General features: G+C 39.9%; 1 long non-coding RNA gene across 1 annotated transcript in view; it reads right to left on the reverse strand.

Annotated features, from left to right (window-relative positions):
• Positions 1-19,005, reverse strand: part of LOC140695532 (uncharacterized) — a 30,181-nt gene extending 11,176 nt beyond the window's left edge. Inside the window, exons 1-4 of the long non-coding RNA XR_012071183.1 lie at positions 18,729-19,005; positions 18,429-18,628; positions 17,999-18,125; positions 5,948-6,074 (exon numbers count right to left, since the gene is read on the reverse strand). This is a non-coding gene — a long non-coding RNA (uncharacterized lncRNA). The remainder of the gene's footprint in view (positions 1-5,947; positions 6,075-17,998; positions 18,126-18,428; positions 18,629-18,728) is intronic.
• Between the last annotated feature and the right edge of the window lie 420 nt (positions 19,006-19,425).

The following is a 19,425-nucleotide window of genomic DNA, read 5'->3' on the forward strand; positions in this document are numbered from 1 at the left end:
TTCCATTTACAACAGCATTAAAAATAAAGTGAGAGATACATTTAACAAAAATTTACAAGATTTGTACATTGAACTTTTTGAAGTATCACCAGAATAAATTTTAAAAGATCTACATATATGGAAGACATCCCATTTTCATGGAATGATTGACAATATTATTAAAAATGTTAAGAATCCTCAAAGTGAACTATATATTCAGTGGAATCCCTATCAAAATTCCAGCTGACTTCTATGCAAAATTGAAAAACTGATCCCAAAATTCACATGGACGTGCAAGGGGCCCAGGACAGCAAAAACAACCTTGAAAAAGAAGAGTAAAGTTGGAGGACTCACTTTAAAGTGTACTAAAATGCTATAGTACTAAGTCAGTATGATACTGGCATAAGTTTGGATAAATAAGTCTAAGAGACACAATAAAAACCCACGGGGAAAAACTTACATTTACAGACACTTTTCCACTAGGGGGCCAAAAACACTCCATTGAAAGAATAGTCTATTCAACTAATGGTTCAGGGACAGCTGGGTATCTGCAGGCAAAAGAATCAATCTGGAATCTGAACACCCATATTTTATATAACAAATAAAATTAATTGAAAATAGATCACAGACAGAAATGTAAAAATTAAACCTATAAACTTTCTAAAAGAAGACACAGTATAAATCTTTGTGGGCCTAGGATAGGCTTTGGTTTCCTAGATACAAAACCAAGAGCACAAGTGATAGAAGGAAAAAGCAGATAAACTGGACTTCATCAAAACTAAAACCTTTTTCTTACAAAGGACATCATCAAGAAAGTGAAATGACAGGGGAAAAGGGTATCTCAAGCCAGAGAGTGCGTGCTTTGCAAAAAAATAAAATAAATCTTTACATCAAACTACCTCCCTTGTAAAGAAATTGTTTTAATGTTTAAAAAAATATAGTTAAAGGACAATGTGCAGAATAGAAGAAAAATTTTGCAAAGCATGTATCTAATAAGAGAGTAGTATCCAGGATATATAACGAATGCTTACAACTGAACAATACAAAAAAATACACCCAATTTTTAAATTTACCACGAATTTAAATAGATATACAAATGGCCAATAATCATATGAAAAGATGCTCAGCATCACTAGGGAAGTCAAAAACAAAATGAGATCTCATTTTACACCCACTAGGATGGTAATAACCAAAACATGGACAATAACAAATGTCGTTCATGAGGCAGAGAAACCTCATATGCGGCCAGGGGAAAGGAACAATGTTGCAGCTTCTTTGGAGAAGTCTGGTATTTCCTCAAAAGCTTAGAGTTATATGTCTCAGCAATTCCACTCCTACATATAGAGTCATCTCTCAATATCCGTGGGGGGTTGGTTTCAGGAACCCCACACCCTGGATACCATAATCCAAGGATGTTCGAGTCCCTTTACAATCAACCATCTGGATTCATGTAGTGGAAACTACAGATATGGCGGGGCAAATATACAGCCAACAGAATGAAAACATATTCTCATAAAAAATTTCACATCAATATTCATAGCAGTATCATTCAGAGTAGCCAAAAGTTACTAACAATATCCATCCATCTATGAACGGATAAACACATTTACCAAGAATAGGCCCACAAACTTTTGGTCATTGAAACTTTGACAAAGGAGGTGAGAACATACAATGGAGTAAAGACAGCCTCTTCAGCAAATGGTGTAGGGAAAACTTAACAGCTGCATGTAAATCATTGAAGTTAGACTACTCCCTCACAGAATATACAAAAATGAATACAAAATGTGTTAAAGACTTAAACATGTAGACAAGACACTATAAACCTCTTAGAAGCAACCATAGGCAAAACATCTGACATACATCTCAGCAATGTTTTCCTAGAGCAGTCTACTCAAGCAATAGAAAAACAACCAAAAATATACAAGAGGGATCTAATTAAACTTACAAGCTTTTGCACAGCTATGGAAACAGTAAGCAAAACAAAAAGACAACCAACCTATGGAATGGGAGAAAATATTTACAATAAATGAAACTGCTAGGGGCTTAATTCCCAGAATATGTAAACAGCTTTTACACTTAATAAGAAAGAAAAACAAACAATTCAATTCAAAAATTGGCAGAAGTCCTAAAGAAACATTTCTCCAATGAAGACGTACAAACGGCCAGTAGCCACATAAAAAAATATTCAATATCATTATCAGAGAAATGCAAATCAAAACTGCAATCAAGTATCACCTCTCACCAGTCAGAATAGCCATCATTCAGAAGTTCACTGACAATAAATACTGGAAAGTCTGCGGAGAATTGGGAACACACCTACACTGTGGTGGGGATACAGTTTGGTGGAGCCATTGTGGAAAAGTGTATAGATGTTCCTCTAAAGACATAAAATTGACCTCCCAGATGACCCAGCAATCCCACTCCTGGGCATATATCCAGAAGGAACCCTAATTGAAAAAGACACCTACACCCCAATGTACACAGCAGCACTATTTACAATATCAAGACATGGAAGCAACCGAAATGTCCACTGAGAGATGACTGGATAAAGAGGTTGTAGCATATTTGTCCAATAGACTACTATTCAGCCATAAAATAATAATAAAATAATGACATTGGCAGCAACATCAATGGACCTGGAGAATGTCATTCTAAGTGAAGTAAGCCAGAAAGAGAAAGGAAAATACCACATGAGATTGCTCACATGTGGACTCTAAAAAAAAAAATAGAAAGAAACAAAAAAATAAACTTATCTACAGAACAGAAACAGACACAGAGACATAGAAACCAAACTATGGTTACCAGTGGGGAGAGGGTGTGGGAAGGAATAAACTGGGAGTTCAAGATTTGCAGATACTGAGTATGTAAAGAATAAACAGCAAGTTTATACTGTATAGCACAGGAGAATATATTTAATATCTTATAGTAACTTATGTTTAAAAAGAGGATGAAAATGAATACAGGTAGGTTCCTATTTAGCTGAAGTGTTGTGCTGTACACAAGAAACTAACACAAAATTATAAACTAACAAGACTTCAATGAAAATATTTTTAAATAGACCAAAAACGAAAACAAAGGAAAAGGATATTATCAAGCAAAAAGAATAAAGTACTGATTCAGGCTACAATTATGGATGAACCTTGAAACTTTATGCTAAAATAAGCCAGACACAGAAAGCCAAATAGTGCCCTTTAAAGTGAACTGTATCTAAGCGTTTATTGTACTACTCCTGTAAATTTTCCAGAGGTTTGAAATCTATCAATATCAAAATAAAATGTATTATGCATTAAAAACTTAAAACGCTTCCTCACAGGAGGGCTTTAATTATTAAATGCAGAAACGCATATAAAGCTCTTGGAAAAACAATTTGCACGTCCACACACAGTCACTGCTGTCACTGCCACTCAGAGGGTGGTGACAGCGCTGATGAGAGCTGCCTCCACTCGCTCCCCTGCAGAAAGGAGTGAAGGCCTGAGCTCTGACAGGCAGGGTGAGCGTGAACCTGAGTCATACACAGCCACGTTCCAGACTCTGCGTTACCCAACTTTCTTCTACAAACTGCAACATGTAATGTAAACACGCTAGAGGGATGTATCTTACAACACAGGGAATACAGACAATGTTTTACAGTAACTATAAATGGAGCATCTATTGTACACCTGAAACTAATATCATATTTTAAATCAGCTATATTTTTATGAAAAATTAAAAAATATTTTTAAAATGCTATCACTTTAATATTCAATTCGGTTTTTAAGTTACTACTAAACAGCTCAGAATGTATAAAAGCATTTAATTGTGCTGTTTGCTTACATATTTATTTACATTCAGCCTCTTGCTAAAAGAGAATTTAAACAATTCTGTTAAACACAGCTTAACAACCATAACAACAAAAGGCAAAACGGAGAGTGAAGAGAAAATGGAGATTCAATACTTAAATGAAACCAGGGGGAAGTAAACTCATAAAAATGGATTCCATGAAGTCAGGGCAAGTGTTAAGGCTGACTAGAAATTCAGCTGTAGGATTCTTGGCAGCGAAACCAAAAAGAAAAGATGATGGGGCGGGTGGTAGAGCGTGTGCTTAGCGTGCACGGGGTCCTGGGTTGAAGCCCCAGGGCTTCCACTAACAGGAAAATACATCTAATTAACTGCCCCCCTAAAAGATCACCAAAGAAAAGAAAAAGAGAAATTTCTTTCCCAAAGAACCCTGATATTAAATTTGGATTAAATATTAAAAAAAAAGAAAAAAAGAAAAATTCAAAAGATAAGTGACACTGAAGGAAAACCACAGCTGGCCTAACAAGCTAAGTCACAAATCAAAGTGTGATAAGTGTCGGTTTCCTGATCTAAGTTTTGCTGGGCTACCTGGTAAATCTGAAGTTTAGTGTCAGTTTACTGGGCTAATAAGCTAACCCGAAAATCCAAGGTCAACAGTTGTCAGTAACGTGATCTGTTCCAAATTGATAAGCTTCAGTGTACTGATTCCTTGCTTTTTGTTGTTTGAGCCTTATTGGGTATTAGCCCCATACTTGTAATTAACCCTATAAAACCTCATGTGCACGTCTTGGAGGTGCTCAGAGCTTTGGAAAAGAAACCCCTCTGAGCGTGCCAGCGTAATAAATCTCAGTACTCCAACCCTCTGTGTGATTCTTATTTCTTGGCTGGCCTTTTGTTTCCATAACAACACAAGCGATAATGCCCGTGAGATAAATCTGGGGAGGCTGCTGGTAAGTCGCCATGTCTCACGTGGGAAAATCTGAAACATCCTTCTCACCACTCAGAGTCATCATAAGCCCACACCACACCTCCTGCCGTTAAATGCAGGAGCACGGTTAGGGCCCGGCCTTTGCTGTCTTTGTGTCATCACAGTGATACAGGATGGAAGGGGGAAGAGCACAGCCATTCAAGGAAGGCCGCAGCAATTGACATCAAAATGGTGAAGGATTCAACCCCCAATAGGCCTTGAGGCTCAGGATGAAGAGATTTAACTTCTAGCAGATCTTGAGATTCAGTAAACATCCATTGTAATAGTAACCTGGTGAATAACATGCCCCAGGCACCATGGCAGTCCCAATGATAGCCACAAAAGGTCAAAGGGTGGGAAATGGCCAACTCCCTGGGAATCCTAGCCCCTTGCCCTAAGGCTGGTCCTTCTACTTATTAGCATATGAAACCACCAAGCCCAAGAAAACAAGCAACACAGCGCCACCTCGCGGTCACCACTCTCTGTCCCTCTTTGGAGAAGACAGACCTTCTGTCTGTGGGGTGTGTACCTACTTCTAATCTGTGCATGAAACCCCCACACCTCGTGACGTTTCTCTTGCATTTCAATGTATCTGTCTGAATATATATACCTTTACTCAACACTGGCTTGCTCTTGAATTCTTTACTGCATGAAGTCAAAGAACAAAATCTGGTGGGGCACATCCCAGGGGCTCAACGAAAGCCTGGGACACAGCCCTTCTCATGCCCAACGTTTTTTATTCTTGTATCAACAGGACTGGGCTGTGAAGTGACGTCTGAGGCCCCAGCGAAGGGACAGAACCAGCTTCCAGGGTTCCAATTTGCGGGCAGCCTCTCCCCCAGCTTGGGCCTTGGGGTCTGCCCGGTTCTCTGTATTTCTCTGTTGTGCTGACTCCCCAGCCATACAGCGTACTCCTAGGCCTGTCCCCACAAAACCCTTCTCTCCAAAATACAAGCACGTCATGTCACAATCCTCTTGTTCAACAAGGAAATGTTCAGCCCACTTTTTTCCTCCCCAATAAAGTACCCAACTGTCCTCCCTCCCATCACATCACTTCTTTCTTTGTGAGAACTCTGCACTCGCCACACCCCATCATGAACACAGGTGTCTTGCTGGCTGTGACCGAGATGTTTCTTTCTCACACAGCAAGCGTCCTTTCACTTTCCCCTTGTTACCTTAAAAAAGCCTTTCCTGAGTCACCCACCCCTCTGATTATGAACTCACAATGTGCTGAAGTTGCAGTCACTATGTGCATACATCCCAGTTTTGGCTAGGTTTCCATCACAAGATCTTCATTAAGGAGCTGCATCAAGAAGTTATACAGGGTATTCTTACATCAGAGTGGAGGAACCTGCAAAAAATTTAAACGGCTTTGAAGAGAGTGTTAACCAGGGACAGAGATGTCGCGGGTCCTAGTCAAAAGTGTCATGAGGAAAAATGTTCTCCCAAGGCTCAGAGTGGCTTCTGAACACAGAATCCTCAGGGAGGAGGTGACAGGCAGTGATTACGGTGGGTGATACAGGTGACGCTCCCCCAGCTGGGGAAGAATAGGTTTTTTTCTTGTTTTCCAAACAATTTCTTACTATCTTTTTCTCTTATTGCCACATACCATTTCCTACGAATTAAGCATATCAATGTCAGTCATTTGGGCCACTTGCGAGAAGCTACACGATGCCATTCACAGGGATGGGGCATGACAGCCACACCAGTCTAGGTTGAAAGACCAGTGGGGGTATTTGCAAGGTAATCACGGGCATGCAACAAACTCCCCAGCTTCAATGACCTCATCTCAAAGCTGGGGTCAATAAAACTACCAAGCAAATTGCGTGAAGATTATGGCCAATGTTTACTAGGTAAGTGCCCGTGAAAGCTGCCGCTTAATGGGGAATGAGTACGATCAATGAGGCCCTGTCTACCTGCCCACATGCGCCCTGCCTTCCTGCCTTGCTGCAACAGCAGAACTTGTTTAGCTGAGATGAACACCCCCAGAGCAGCCCAGACGGGAAAGCTCCCAGCTCTGCACGGCGAGACGTGTTCCTTTCCTTCTCAGAGCTGATCACAGTTTGCTGTCGTCTGTTTTTATGTTTATCCCTTTTGTAACTCCCTCTCCTCCGGAGTTTTTGCTCAAGCAGCACAGGGCCAGGTGTGTCTTGGGTCCTGCCGGATATTCTGGGCAGGGAAACCGCCAACTCCATATCTGGCTCTGGTGCTGAACGGAGAGAGCAGAAGGCCCAGGGGCCCATGCTGAACTGAGGCCCCTGCACCCAAAATTATGGTCTGACCTTGGGCAAATTACACAGTCTTCTTTACCCTGAGATTCCTCATCTGTCCATGAAAATAACTGCCCATGTCACACAGAGTTACAAGTATTAAAGGAAATCAACAAATTCACAACCTAGCCAAGGGGCTACAAGTGCATCCTCAACAGACAAATGCTGCCTTTACGGCTCTGACGCACGCTAAGCGGGGCGGCCCCACACAGTGAACACTGCTACGTGCCAGGGTGTTAAATGCTTCATGTGTGCTATAATACTCTTTAGATCTTACAACAATCCCAGGAAGAAATGAATATTATCATGCCCATTTCACAGATTCACCAACAGGTTGAGAGTATGCATTCTATTCCAAGGCCCTATGGTGAAGAAATGGCAATTTAAACCGGAATCTGGGCCCAGGCCTTGGCTCCATCTCTCTCCCATCCACCTGACCACTGGCCTATGAATTCCACCTGTCCAATATAAAAGTTTGCAGCCGGCCATCTCTTAAAAGCAATGTGTGCCACCGTTTGTCAATGTTGTTTAATTACCATAAACTGTTCTCAGAAACCACTACAGTAAAGAAAGTTGGACTTAAGGAATTCTGCATTGCGTTCTCCTGCAATGTGCAGGATCCCTTTCCTACACCTCCAAATCCAAGTGTATGCTTCCTCCGTGTTTATGTTTGCACACGGCTTATTAAAGCAGAAGGTATCTGCAGTAATTCCATCTCGGTTGCTTTCCAAGTTTGCAGATTATCCATATTCGGTCTGTGAACGAAAATACTACAATGTGAATGAGAATACTGCAACCATGTCAGTAAACAAAGAATACTGATACCAAGTCATTAAAGGCTTCCGCCACTCCCCGGCGAGGACAGGCTTGCAGCCCAGCCACTGCAGCAACTCACAATGGTGCCCTCTGAGCAGACTCAGAATAAGAAAGGACGGGCTACTGGCCCGAGATAGCTAGGTGCTTGTCTAAAAAATGAATTCAGTGAGTCCTAATATTTGCTTCCTCCCATTCATACAAAATCACTAAATTCTTGAACTTGAGATACCTGGCTTTCTTTAGATAACAAGTAATGTTTTATTGTTCCAACAACCTGGTCTTTGTTGTAAAGCTCCTATATATCCTAGCTCTTCCTCAACCTCTTGGGAGCAGTCCCTCAGAGAGTTCTGAGAGACGGTCATCCTGGCTCGAGTCCTCCCGCCAAATGAAACATAACTCTTAACTTTTAGGCTGCACGTTTATTTCAGTCAACAGTTTTGGACACCATGAAGCACCACAGCAGATTTCTCTCCACCTGAACTCTCCAAGTAACCAGAGCCTTGGTACCAGCAGTGGCCCTTTGTGCTCATCTGCCTCCTCGGGGGGTCCAGATGAATTTGGCTGAGTCTCTCCTGGTTCTCAGATCTCACATATTGGTTGATGATCCTAAGTTTTATCTGGCGGTGTATCCAGGTACGTGGCCCTCCAGTTGAAAGAAACTGAGGTGAATTACCCACCCAGTGGAGACATCCCGAGTGGGTCCAAGTTGAAAGACACTGGGTTCAGGACTGAGTGGTTAGGTAAGAGGCTGGTCTAATGTTTTCCTCAATTTGGTTACCTCCATTGAATTTTTCAGGATAAAAGTAAAACTCTTATGAGGAAACTTTCAACTCCAAATTTTGGACCATCCTCCTGGCTGGTAACAGCATTCTCGGGTGACAGGGAATCTTCCAGGAGTGGTAGACACAAAGACTTCATGCCACAGAGTTGTCCCTGTGGGAAATCTTACTACCAAATTTATTCTGAGAACCCGACCTTACAATGGGGAATAGAACTTTCAAAAAAAAAAATAAAGAACAGAAAAGAAAAGAAAAAGAAATGACAGATTGCCAGTCTCCAAGTAAAACCCCAGCCAGATTTATGTACATACAAAACTTACAACATTAATCGGGAATAAGAAAAAAAAAAAACTCACTCTGGAAATAACCAGGCCTGATAAAAACATTTTTTGGCATTCTGAACTTATAAAAACAAAATCCCCTTTAGTGGGAACTTGGATTTCTCTTCCTGTGTCCTTGAAATGTAAACGTTTTATCTTTCTCTGGATGTTTTAAGTGTGTGCATGTAAGTATATATATGTTTAGTTTAGTTTTTAAAGGAAACCTTGGACTCTGCCATACAAAAGTTCAAGTATTGTGTACATACGGTGGCCACGCAAATAAATTGGGATTCTAAGCAATTCTTTGATTGTACCAATTTTCAGATATTTTGCCATCTTAAACTTTGTTGCAACAGCCTGGACCACGAAGGCTTTAAGCTTTTGGAGAGTAAACCTTTGAATTTTATTTAGGCAACACCCCGACTCTCATGTGGAAGGGCCTCTTCATCTTATTGGTTTAAAATCACTATATATATATATATATATTTATATATATATAAATTGATGGCCATATGATGGATTTTTTTAATTTGGAAAAACTTTTTAATTGGTGAAAGTTTAAAGAGATCTCATTATAAACGGCTGTTTTATTGGTACCTATTAAAATAAAGTTTAAATGCAGAAAAATATATCTAATGTTTAAACTAAGAACTCAGATATAAAAATATAACTGGTTTGAAAAGCTACATTTTTGTTTTTCCTTTCTGATAAATGTTTCTAGAGATGCTAATAAAAACTTAGTATAATTAATGTTAATTAGGTTGAATAACTGGAAAAAGGATTGTAAAAATGTCAAAAAAACAGATAAGTGGCTTATCCCAAAAGGATAAATATTTTTATATGGTTATTTTGAAAGAGATCAATAAAATGGACATTTTTGGAATTACATACAGGGTTTTGATACTACACTACGTAAAGTTAAAAAAAAAGGGCCAAAGAGTTCACCTACTCCCTCCCAACATTAAAGTTCAAACAAGTCCGTTTTATTTACCACAGTTTAAAATATATTTATATGTAGACTGAAATACTTGATCAAGGATTGGGACAACAGACCAATTAATGAAATTAAAAATCGAGAAGGGCCTAAGCTCTTTGGCTGAAACTTGGGCATCCTAGAGACTTCTATAAAATTATATACAATGTACACCCACAAAAAAAAGGTTTCTGTCACTCCTTCTAGAAATAAGAATTATTGATTAAACTTAATAAATATAAAAATTAAAGGTATAAGATTTAATAAAATTGAGATAAAAGTTTGTGAAATTGGTATATTTAGATGGTCTTTATATAAACCTTTTGCTTATGTTGTGGGATAGATATGTTTCAGTGGAAAAACGCTTCCCCTTCTTGGTATTATAAGGCTGGGCACATGTCTGTCCCTCTGAAAATATTAATTGAACAAATTAAAGGAAACCAATATAGTTACTTGAGACGTCCAATATAACGTAAATCTAAAAAGTAATTTGAGTAGCTAAAAAAAAAATACAGGTTTACCCTGGGTTTAACTTATAACTCAAGGAAAAGAGACCTTAATAAATGTCTTATGCAAGCTTTGGAAGACAAAATAAAGAAAACCTTAGTTTTAAAACATGGAATTCTTTGTTTACAGCTCTTCTCACTGATACAAAAATGCCAATTAAGGAGATAAAATTGGGTCTGGGTGACAGAGCAGTTATCTGGGGACCTGGAAGAGAGTGTCTTTGTCTTGCAGATCAGAAATATAAATACAACAAACAGTGACCTAGGACTGAGCCTAATTAGCTCAACGAAATAAAACTTGAGGCCATGAAATTTTTGGCATTTTAGAACTCAGAACTCTGACGGGTCCTTCAGACTTTGTGAGGAAATCTTAATTATCTGTTTCATAAATAGTAAGCCTTAGTGATTTGAGCAAGCAAATTCAGCTTACTCCAACTATTATTATAAATATAAGTAAGTTTTAAAGTGAAGCTATGAGATCTCTAGCTTTTGTCTGTTTATAAGCCTGCATACAGATTATAGAAGTGAGATATTTCTACTGCTAAAAAAAAAAAAATTTCGAAGTCAAAGAGCTCTGCTTAATTGATGTAAAAATATAAGAGCTTAAAAATTAAGTATTTTTAAAATAAAAACTTAACAAATTGACTTTCAGTGTCATGTGAATTGGAAAATATTCAATATTAAGGTAATATTTGATATTGTTTAGTTTAAGTATGTTCTAATAAATATAGACATCTTTAAAATCATCCATCTTAACTATAATACCTTTACTGTACCTAGGTTTAATGAAAGTCAAATAAGATCCTGTTATATCTGTTGCAGATTTGTCAAAAAAAAAATAACAGTAATGTGCTGTGGTAAAATTTTAAGTAAATTAAATGCAAATGAGATGAGAGCTTTGGGTAAATATTTAAAATATATTTTTAAAATGTATGCTTAAAATAATCTCTAAATGTTTGATATCTTTAAATTCTAGAGTTGTGCTAAATTAAGTTAAATGACAAGATTTTATTAAATATCTATGCCATTTTCAGATAAAATAAGATTGAAATATGAATTACTTAACATTTAACTTCCTCTTACAGTGAAACTAAAGGTGTTTAGAAATATTAATAAATGGTTGGTATCACACAGAAATAGTCTCTATTAGTAAGGGAATGATCTCAGTATCCTAGAAAGTAATATAAATGCGTAAAAGAAGATGTAAGAATGGAATAATACTTTGTTAATGAAAAATAGTGACTTTCTCCTGAAGCTGGTTACCTCTGAATGGAAGACAAAATAAGGGACACACTAATATAAGTATAGAAAGCTGTGGAAGGCTTGTGGAAAAGGAACCCTGAGGAAAGTTTTGTACGTGGTCAGAATTGGCTAAGTTAAGAATCAAATTGGGCAACGTAAATGAATCTTAGAAGTTAGCTGGAACAAGATTAGATTTGGTTTTCTCTCTGTTAAGAGGAAAAAATTTTCTTAAAATATTAATCCACCTTCAGTAACAGATTGTAAAACTTCTTATACCACTTAGCTGATCTGTTCTGCCTTTACATTTGACATATTTTCTTGTTAATGAATTAGTACTACATTACAGTGATCTATATGTTTATCTGATCAAGTGTTCTGAAATCTTTCAAAAAGCTCCCCAAATATAAAATTCTAATTAATTAAATAAAAATTAATTTAATTAATTAAAATTCTTTTAACCTCCAGTTAAGTTTGGGATGCTACAGAAGGCCCCTGAAACATCCCAAAGAGAGATTTTTAACTATAAAGTTTCATTTGGCATTTTAAATAACATGGAATTGTCAAATGAATCATAAAACTTCTAAGGTTATATTGAATGAGAAATATTATTAATATAGGTATTGTAGAAATTATATGGACTCCCTAAAATTCTGGTTTATCTGAAATGTTACCAGTGATAATTATGGGTATAGTGAACAGGTTTCTTTATTGATTATAGTGTAATGGTGTTTAACCATGCTTTTAAATCTTTTGTCATTTATAGACAGTTAATTGTTTTCTTATGATGGTTTTGCAAAATGCTTTCTCTTCAAGGAGATTTACTGATTTCTAATAAATTTCAAACTACAGCACTGAACTAAACTGGGTAAGAAATTTTAAAGTTCTAATGAAAACTCTCATTAAAAGAATTAGTTACATGGGACTGATTAACCAGCTGAATATGGTTATAATTTTTGATATTGTTTGAAATACTACTGCCTTTTAACCTGTTTCCCAGACATAAAGAATCTCTTCTCCTTAAGCTAGTTATGGTTCACAGCAATTTGATAAATTATAACTATGTATACAGACTTGGAACAGTTATCTTTTCTCTCTATCTGATCCCTCAAAAGACTAAAAATACTTAGGTCCCCAGTGGCTCTATCAGACAAATTATGGAGAGCATCTCCTAAGAGATATAGGAGTATAAAGGTATTTTAAGGATTTTAAAGAGAAAAGAATTTACCTAAATCTGTAAGGCAAAAATCCATGAAAAGCCTTGACGTGGCTTTCTTGGCCTTAGAAAAGCTTATTAACATTCTACCCTGAGACTCCGTATTAAAACTTCCAACACAGTCAATTTAAAAAGCCTATATGATCAAATAATCAGATTTAATTTGTAAAGAAATTAATCTTGATTTGGCTATATTTGAGAAAACTGAGGGTAACTTTAGAGAGAAAAAAATTATATTTTAGTCGATATTAAATTCTAGTTTTGTTAATTGAGGTCCATATTTACTAAGACACTTCCCAGATCATTCCTTGCTGTTATGTCACACTGCTGTACAGTTTAATTGAATTATGAAAAGAATACTCTAGGTTTGATTCTGAAGCTCAGTAATCTATCCTTGGGTAAAATTCCAATGCCCCATGACCTGCAGCCAGGGGATTATACATACTGCAACAGGCATGACTTAAAGAACTGTCTCCAACCTGAATGGAAAGACCCTTTTTCAGATACTCTTAACTAGACCATACACACCAAAGCTGAAGGAAACGGAGTCTCGGATTCATTTCCTATCTGAAACAGCCCCTGCAGTGCACTGGCCTATAGAGCGCTGCTCACCTTAAAACAATGCCCAAATGGAGAAAAAGCTTCCATACCAGGATGAGAAGAAGACGACATCTGAGCTAGACTGCTGACCCAAGACACCGGACCAGGACTGTATACCAATTACTTTGATAATTTCTCCAACCTTTGATTATGAACTACTCCACTTGTTAAGTTTATGATAAATTACCTATGTCTAGTACTTCTGTGTTACCTTGGTGGGTTTCCCTAATACAAGGCTCTAACTAGGTAGCCCTCAGAAACATTATTCTAAAAAGAAATTATAGTTCTGTTTAGGCCACTGTTGATCTTACAAGGTGGGAGATTTCAACTGGCCAATTAATACCTGCTCTGACCCTGACCATAAATATGAACTTTCTCATAGGATCAAACTCAGAAACACAAGCAAAATTTTAACCCAAAAATACAACTTCTCGACTATTAAATTCTTACTCGTGACTTTATTAACGTTACTAGCTGTATTACTTATATCCTGTCTATTTTATAAAATTGTTGTCTGTTACATTTCCCAATGTGTAACTAGGCCCACAAGATGGATGATGGCTAAACATCTTGAAGAAACAGATAAAATTTATAACCCTGAATAAAATAAATATAATAGTGTGATTCTAGGTATGGGAATGAGCAAAGATGGGTAAACACTTCCTGGATCATAATAGAGTAGTAAGACAGGTGATCCAGAGAACTTTTAGTATCAACAGGGCCTGATAAAAAAAACTAACACCTTGAATGGCAACTCAGAAGATTCTTCACCTGAACTAGGAATGAGCCATCCTAGAAACGTGGGACAAAATTGGTCATGAAATGTCTCTCAAAATATTGGTCGAATTTAGGACCAAGGGGGAACACTGTGAATGAAAATACTACAATGTGCATGAAAATACTGCAACCATGACAGTAAACAAAGAATGCTGAATCCGAGTCATCAGTGGCTGCTGCCAACCCCCAGCGAGTACATGCCTACAGCCCGGCCTCTCAGCCACTCACAGTGGTGCCCTCTGAGCAAACTCAGTGCAAGAAAGGACAGAATACTGGCCCTAGATAGCCAGGGGCTTGCCAAAGGAATGAATTCAATGACCCAAATGTTTGCTTCCCACCATACATAGAAAACCACTAAATACTTGAACTTGAGATATCTGGTTTTCTTTAGATAACAAGCAATATTTTATTGTTCCAATTACCTGATCTTTGTTGTAAAGATTCTATTTATCCTAGCTCCTCCCCTACCTCTTGGGAGCAGTCCCTCAGAGTGATCTGAGAGGCTGTCATCCCGGCTTGAGTCCTCCAGCCAAATAAACCAAATCCCTTAACATTTAGGCTGAACGTTTATTTCAATGAAGTCCCAGAATAGACACAACTCATCAATTCTGTAATGGAACACACTGAATCAGGAACCAAAAGCGTGTTTTAGTCCAGAAAATCTCCAGGTTCCTATTTCTTCCTGTCATTATACAATCCCTCCAGAACTCATTACTTTGCTGTCTGCTCCTCTGGCAACCAAACTCAGAGAAGAGTCAACTCAGCAGACCACCATGCTGGGGAGAACACCCCGCAGAAGCACTGCAGGCTGCCTCCCTCCCGCACGCTCTGCTGACCCTTGGTGTCCTCCGTGGAGACCAGGCCAACAAAGCTCTTCCCAACAGCTGCAAAGTCGCTCACGTTAAATAAATCATTTTATTTTATATGATATTTTACGTATATACCCATCTCTGAAAACAGCTTTGCCAGAAGCCCAAATCTTCAACATTAATCTGCAAAGGCAAATCAGGTCCCCAAGGGAAAACAAGTCTTAAGACGACGCTAAGGCCTCCAAAGTCCTCTCCACGACCATGAACCAAACTGCCTGCAGGTCTGCAGCTGCAGGAGGCTACATGTCTGCTTTTAAAGCAACCCCTTTCTGCCCTCGGGTGCTACAATGCCCTTTTATGCCCTCCCATCACAGGGCAAGAGCAGCCGCTGCAGAACCTTGCAGGGCAGCACTGACAGGACTGGACAAAGGGGATCAGAGCTAAACAAAGCATTCTGATGACACGAGCTTGTCACTGTGTCTCTTTACAGATGTAGATATATATAGAGAGAAGTGGGGTGATATTGCTCAAAGTCACACAGCTAATAAGTGGCAAAGTATATAACTCTGCTCCTCCCTCCTGTGTGACGCCCAACTGGGACAACCACAGGGTTCTCTCGTGGCTGCCTGAACAGTCTTTTCCTATCACTCATGACACACAATAGTGTCTGAACTTAGCCTGCATTTGCAGCATCTTTTCCCTCCAGTTTCTCAGGAACAAGGCTGTTCGGGCCTGTATGAATTCCGGCTTCCTGAAATCTCCGTGCTCAGGCTGGTCTTGCCTGTGCATCCGGCCCGCTGCTCAGAGGCTCTTCCTCCCCTGCAGGAGGACGTTTCTAATCTTCACAGGGACACAACCTCAGGGGAGCTCTCCTCTCGCCCTCAGCATGGCAGGTGTCCCAGGCCTCATCCCGAGCAGCCCCGTTAGGACGGTGTCTGCCCAGCTCTGCTAGTCAGATCAGCAGCCTCACTGCCAGGGATTATACCCAGGTCACACTGCAAACCTACTGCCCGCCTCACAGCCCCCAGCCAGCAGGTCACCTGGAAGTCACAGCAAGTGCCCCACCCAATCCAGCAGTCTCTTCTTTTGCCAGCACCACTGATGAATGGTTTCCAACCTTCGGTCAGTTTCGCACAAAACAGCACCTTCAACTGTGAAACGGGCGGTTTTTCTTCTGCACCTCATCCTTACTGGAAACGTAAAGGGAAACCAAAAGGCCTTTTCTCAACCCTTTTCTGATGAAACCCTCCCACCCACAATACTCATATGCTCAAGAGCTTTGGATCCACATGATTTTCTTTCTCTTAGGCTTAGTGGCTCAAAAAACTAAGGGATTCTTTCTCCTTTGAGGGTATTAGCACTCAGTTTCTTGGCTTTAATCTGTTTTTGTCTCTCTCTTCAGTGACCCTAGCAGTTGCCACCTCTTACTCCCTTCAGCAGCCTCCCTCCCAACATCTAGTCTAGGAAATCAGCTGTGATGAGGGGCACGGGGGCAGTCACAGAAGATGCAACTAAGGCACAGAGAGGCTACATAATTTGCCCAAGAAATCACCTTGAACCACCAACAGAGTGTGTCACGTCCCTCTGTTTAACTCTAATGCTAAGCAAGTTAACTTTTTGTAGATTATGTTTATAAACAGATGAGGTATGAAAATACATACAAGGACACACATCAACTCTAAGATATTCATTAACTCCACTATTTTGTTTCTATTTATTTTATTTCTATTAAAAAATTAAGAACCCCTGCAGTCAATATAGCAAAATGTTACTGGGTTTTAAATCCAGAATATACAGGGGTTGTGTCATTCCTCATTCTTGTATGTATTTTCACAAGACAAAATGATTTGAAAGTCTCTCTCCCCGCCCCCTACTCACTACTGGCTCTCACCAGAGCTCCCAGACCACACATCTAACAGCCTTTCACTTTACCCACAGCTGAACTCATCAGTTTTCCCCCAGAACTCCCTCTGCTGCTTTCCCTCCTCAGAACACAGCAGGACCATTATTTAACTCATTAATCCACCCAGAAACCTGGGCCTTACTCCATGCTACCTTCACAGAAATCATTGATCCTTTCCTCTTTACCATCTAAACATGCCTTCAATCTGTTCGCTTTTACCCACTGACCGTCCCACCGCTCAAGTGGAAGCCAACAACACTGCCCACCTGGACTCATGAGTCTCCCAAGTGGCCCCACAGCCACTCTCCCCTACTTGAGACAAATGTGATTGTGTCTCTCCCACGCTTTTGGACTCATTTCAGACCCACTGTTCTTAGAAGAAACTTCAATTTCTTCACCTGGTGGAGGTCTTTGCCATGAAACTGTCAGCTCAGGAAGGGCAGGACACACCCTCGTCCCTCGGCTCCACCATCTGGCAGAGCATCAGCTTGGGAGGATTGAGTTCTTAGCAAACTACTTCACTTATCCATACAAATCCATGGTAGATTAGAAAGATTTTAGATGTTGAGCTCGAATATTAATTTGGGGATTTTGCACTGGCAACCTGCAACTATATATTCTAATTATTGTGTCTTCTTAAAACCATACCCAGATTAAAGGAGTATTTGTGGAATGTCTTCGGAGTAAAAGGGACTGTACTTTTACAGATTTTATGTTTTAAAATATGAACAACCCGGACAGGGTCAAAAATAGTACCGCCTCACAAGTGACAGAAGACAGGTGAGACGCATATAGCAACAGGTCACAAAGATGGTAAGAGCAAAGTTGTTTCTCCAACCCCCGAAAAAATTCCTCCAAGAACTGAAAACTCAGAAATTTGAAAGTAAAATACTATCATATAAAGAAAGAAAATAAATAATCCTCTTCATCAGGGTTTCTAGATCTGACTGCAGAGTTATTAGCAGGCCATACTGAATCCCAGCACAGAAAAATCAGATGGACTAGTGGTGAGTAAGTTCCAGGAAAATGGCAGTAACTCCTCCACTTGAAAGAGGACACACACTCACTTGTTCAAGGTGATTGTAAACCACATTCTGCAGAAATTCAGAAGATTCAGGCACCGCTTCTAGATGGTGATGACACGGAAGGACGGCTTGGATGCATGCTTCTAACTGAGTCACCGGCATTCTTACACTGCAGGGGGAAATGGAGGCCCTCAGCCAAGAGCACAGTTGTTCCTGTCATGTATGCCAGGCCGTGCCTCGGGGACTCAGTGTACTGTAGCAGTCCGGCCCCAGGTGAGGACCCGCAGCGTGGCCCAAGCAAGCAGGAGGGGCACTGTGCTTGAGAAATCCCATCCCCCATGGGGGCAAGAGGGGCTGGTGGGGTTGTGTGAACCTATAAATGCTCATAGAAATACACCTGCATACATTGAAGTGATAAAATTAAAAGTAGCAGGCTATTTAACAAAATTTCAATTGTCAGTGTTAATTTTACCATTCCATTCCGCTTGTCCCCTGCACTCTGAGACAGGCTTAGGCTCTCTCACAACTGCAGCTCTGATGCAATAGTTGTGAAGTTATTTTACTTTGCTGCAAGTGTCTTCGCTCCCAGTGTCACTGTGACTGTCGTCTCTTAACACAGTCAGATATCTTCCTGGATCTCTCCCTGAGTTCCTTGCTCCTGCTTCTCAGATCCTGAGATAAAGAACAGGTGAAGGCACATGACTGGAAAAGTCAATGTGGACTTGACCAAAGTCCTCAGTGACCCCCTAGGTGAGTGCTGCCCACCCCTTACCTTCGATTCTCAAGGTTCTGCCCAGGGTGACATCCAGCCAGGAGAGAGTCCTGGGCCCTATTAAAAGCTGTGTGGCTTGGGTGCAGGGAAAGCTGCAGGAGCTGGTTCCGTAGCCGGTCCCATCCACACCTCTGCTCCTCTCTCTCCCGAGGCAGCGCTGCCAAGCCCCCAGGCTCCCTGAGCTTCTGTCTTTCTCTTCTACTCTACTTCAAGCCCTTTTCCTCTTCCTTTATTCCCTGATTATCCCTAGCTGGAGTGATTTTTCTATCATAGAATCTGAAAAAATTTCCTGCAGCTGAAAAAGAGGTGCCAGAGGTCAACGCGCATATGGTGGTTCCTGAATAGAGCCCCTGGTTAGGGGGACCCTCACCAACACTCACGGGGCATCAGGCATGTTGCAGGGTCGACCACCACCAACAAGAGTTTGCTGTGACACCAAGGCACGCACAGCATCCCTGCTCACTAAATTGTAGTTGTAGTCCTTTATTAAGAAGCAAAAATAAAAAAATTGCTCATGTTTCTTACTAAAATTATTTATGAGGGAGAAAAAGAAATTGTAATAGAAAGAACAAATTTCACTCCATGTTAGATGTGTTCATTTGGCTTTAATCCTGTACCTTGTTTTCTAGGCTCAGACTTGCTATCTCTGCACCTTTTGTAAAAGAAAGTTGCCTTTAGCCTGAAATATCCAGGAGGG

The sequence above is a fragment of the Vicugna pacos genome, unplaced genomic scaffold, assembly GCF_048564905.1.
Source record: "Vicugna pacos unplaced genomic scaffold, VicPac4 scaffold_292, whole genome shotgun sequence".
In the NCBI taxonomy this organism is placed as follows: domain Eukaryota; kingdom Metazoa; phylum Chordata; class Mammalia; order Artiodactyla; family Camelidae; genus Vicugna; species Vicugna pacos.